Source organism: Pinus tabuliformis, chromosome 3_2 (genome assembly GCF_031772625.1).
Source record: "Pinus tabuliformis cultivar Carrire ecotype Pingquan chromosome 3_2, CPIR1, whole genome shotgun sequence".
NCBI classification, from domain to species: domain Eukaryota; kingdom Viridiplantae; phylum Streptophyta; class Pinopsida; order Pinales; family Pinaceae; genus Pinus; species Pinus tabuliformis.
Window position 1 is genome coordinate 656,213,302 of NC_142302.1, and position 4,188 is coordinate 656,217,489.

Genomic DNA, 4,188 nt, shown 5'->3' on the forward strand with positions numbered 1-4,188 from the left:
AAAAATTGTATCTCTACAAGAAGATAATGATGAAATAGTCTCATTTGGAAATGATGACTCTGCAAAGGTGATAGGAAAGGGAACTATCAAGCTCAGAAGCAAGAAATACACAATAAAAGATGTGTTACTCAAGAAAATTTGAACCAAAATCTACTAAGTGTGATTCAAATGTGTGATCAAGGGCATGAGGGAGAAATCAGGTAGGTTTGTGGCGACAACAACAAGAACTCCAAATGATGTATACAACTTGGATGAGATTGGAAAGGAAGGTTGTTTCTTGGCTAAAGAGGATGAAAGTACCCTAAAGTAAAATTTGAAAATGTTGAATCCATTTTATATATTCAAAAATACAACTTTATATATATAGAGAGAGAGGGGGGGGGATCAAATATATAAAGGCGCAATTATGTTGAATCCATTTTATATATTCAAAAATACAACTTTATATATATATATAGAGAGAGAGGGGGGGATCAAATATATAAAGGCGAATTTAATTCATATTTTGCACTTTAAATGCGGTTTGCACTTCAAAAGATTTAAACCGTCTCAACTATTACAAAATCTGTAATTAAGATAGATCTATACTTATAAATAAATCAAACTATACTTTTCCAAAATTTCATAAATTTCAAACTTGATGACTGAAAAGTTACATCTTAATAGAAAGTTATATCCTAATAGAAATCAGCTACATAAACGCTAACTTCATCCATAAAAGGTCATAAGTCCTTGAACAGCTATGTACATGAAAGAAAAAATCACTATATACATGAGAGCTAGTGTCAACCGAACATGCCTCCCATGCCTTTGGAACCCATCTGCTTCATTAAGTTCTGCAACCCTCCCATGCCACCAATCTGCTTCAGCATTTGGGGTGGAAGAGCCTTGCTCATCTGTTGAGCATGAAAGCCACTCATCTTACCACCCTCCTTGGGAATCTTAAGGCCCTTCATCTTGCTTCAAACCTTAGCCAACCGTTTGTATTCTTCCATCATTGCCATCACTTCCTGAACAGGACGACCAGATCCACGAGCCACTCTCACCATTCTCGACTCAGTCATGAACTTGGGATCCAAACTATCAAGCTCTTTATTTGTCATGGAATCCATCATGGTCATGAACCTTCTGATACGCAACTGGCTTTCCTTTTCCTTGCCCTTGGGCATCAGTTCCCGACTGAATCCAGGAATCATGGAAAGCATCTCACCAATAGAGCCCATTTGAAGAATGTTCTGGAACTGCTCATACATGGTTCTCAATGTGAATTTGCCCTGAGAAAGCTTCTGCAAGAGATCAGATTCTCCATCCATAGGCACTACTTCCTGAATTTTATTCATGAAACCAGACCAATCCCCCATGCCCAGAATTCTCTTCACAAATGGCTTCACATCAAAAGCCTCAAAATCTCCCATGTGTTCCCCTGTTCCAAGAAATATAATAGGGCTCTTTGTTGCTGCAACAGCACTGAGTGCACCTCCACCCTTTGCATGCCCATCCATTTTAGTAACAATCACAGCTCCTACAGAAACAGTATTCCTGAAAGCCTGTGCCTGATCAAATGCAGCTTGCCCAATGCTGCTATCCATGACAAATATCACAAGGTCTGGATTTGTTGCTTGGGCTACTTGTCTCATTTCCTCAAATAATGCAGCCTCCTGCTTGTGCCTCCCACTGGTATCCACAATTATGAGATCCCTATTTTCTCTCTTAAATCTATCTACCCCTCCCCCTGCAATTTTTACAGGATCTTGTTCTGTATAGCTTCCATAGAAGGGGATGTTGACCCTAGTGGCATTCTGTTTGAGCTGATCAAAAGCACCAGCCCTAAATGTATCTGCACAGACCAGGGCTGGCTTCCAGCCCTTCTTTTGATAATACTGTGCATACTTTGTACATGTAGTAGTCTTGCCAGAGCCCTGTAACCCTACAAACATGACAATACTGGTTTTCTTTTTGTTTGGGGAATAAGCAGGTTTTCCAGGGTCCAGAATTCTGCACAATTCATCAAAAATAGCCTGTTGAATGATCTTTCATTTATTGTGACCAGCAGCCACGCCCTGTAATGGTGGCATTGCTCATGCTTTGGATGGCGCGGGAGATACTCCCGCCTAGCTCCGCCAACACCATTCTTGTTGAAACTCAACCTGCTGGAACGTATTTGAGATTCTCAATTACAGTTCTGAGGGCAAAATAAAAAATTACAGCGAGAACCGAAGCTGGAATCCACTGGTTATCGTCAGACTGCGAACGAAAATTGTCCAACCCTCCTGTCGCTCTCCCGCTCGGTGTTGATTATGAACGCCCTTGTAACTCTCCTAACTCTCTTATTTATTTATATTTATAGAAAACTTGTAGGGCTTTATAATCTATCAGGTCGGCGAAAAAAATTTAATCGTGATATGGTTATAATCATATTACTATATTTTATTGAAATTATTATATCTAGTAATAGTAACTCTATGTTATTGTTATTATCTATTGTATGTAAAGGTGCTTTTAAATTGATCTATTGCATGTAAAGATGTTTTTAAGTCAATTTAAAAACAAAAAAATAAGACAAATTAATAATCCAATTTTATTGAATTTGTAGCTATATTTTTATTTTGATTTAAAATATTACACTGAAATGTATGCTTCCACATAATCTATAATTACAATATCCATAAATATCGTTATTACAAAACACACACACACACATATATATATATATATATATATATATTTTAAGCTTCGGTAGGACCCTCTCACTTTTCGGATTTTTACAACCTCCGCAGGATTCAAACTTGACTAGGGGTGTGAAAGCCATAAGCCCCAGCCATTACATCATGCACGTCATGTGCAACACATATTTATATATATATATTATTTTTAATAATCATATTACTTTATTTTATTGAAATTATTATATTGAGTAATAGTAACTTTATGCTATTATTAATTTATTATTATCTATTGCATGTAAAGGTATTTTTAAATTGATCTTATTATTATCTATTGCATGTAAAGGTGTTTTTAAATTGATCTATTGCATGTAAAGATGTTTTTAAGTCAATTGAAAAACCAAAAATAACAAAAATTAATAATTCAATTTTATTAAAATTGTAACAATATTTTTATTTTTATTTAAAATATTACACTGAAATGTATGCTTCCACATAATCTATAGTTACAATATTCATAAATATCGCTATTACAAAACATATATATATATATATATTATTTTTATAATCATATTACTATTATTATATCTAGTAATAGTAACTCTATGCTATTATTATTATGTATTGCATGTAAAGGTGTTTTTAAATTGATCTATGGCATGTAAAGATGTTTTTAAGTCAATTTAAAAACCAAAAATAACAAAAATTAATAATTCAATTTTATTGAATTTGTAGCAATATTTTATTTTTAATTTAAAGTATTACACTGAAATGTATGCTTCCACATAATTTATAATTACAATATCCATAAATATTGCTATTACAAAACATATATATTATTTTTAATAATCATGATTTCTATTTATAGCAAAATATTATGTTTAAATTATATATAAATTATGATTGTAAATTAAATTTTATTTTATCATATAAGTATAATGGTTTATTAAAATTTTATTTAATAAGTATTGAAAAATTTAATGATTATAATAAGACACTCTAATTTACAGGTGAAATGATTTTTTTCATAAAAAAAATTATATTTAATTTTAACTAAAATTTGGCAGAGTTTTTTCTTTTTCTTTTTAGTGAATCTAGCATTTCTAATAATTCATAACAAGGTTACGTTGTGAGGAGCTCGATACTAGCCTACTTCTAGTAGCCTCATTCCTACAAGACTTGTTGGCTAGAAGATAATGACAAAACCACATTGATACTAAACAACATTAAACCCAAAGACCATATGAAGATTGCCCAAAAGAGCAAAAAAAAAAACCCAAAACCAAAATACAACCAATCTTCATCCCAAAACAACAAGATTACCTAACACCTAGTGTGTCATGACTGTTTCCTGGAGGTGGAGAAGGGAGAAGTCCCTCGTCAATATGTGATTCCACGTGCGCCAACCTACCTTCTAGTCCATCCACCCCTCACTTGGAGTCTTCTTTGTCCTCGACACAAGGATAATAGCCTATCCATCATGTGCCATTGATTGTGTTGTAATTCATTCATGAAAGAAATGATT

General features: G+C 33.4%; 1 pseudogene; it reads right to left on the reverse strand.

Annotated features, from left to right (window-relative positions):
• Window positions 1-785: 785 nt before the first annotated feature.
• LOC149182368 (signal recognition particle subunit SRP54 2 pseudogene) lies at window positions 786-2,130 on the reverse strand (annotated as a pseudogene).
• Between the last annotated feature and the right edge of the window lie 2,058 nt (window positions 2,131-4,188).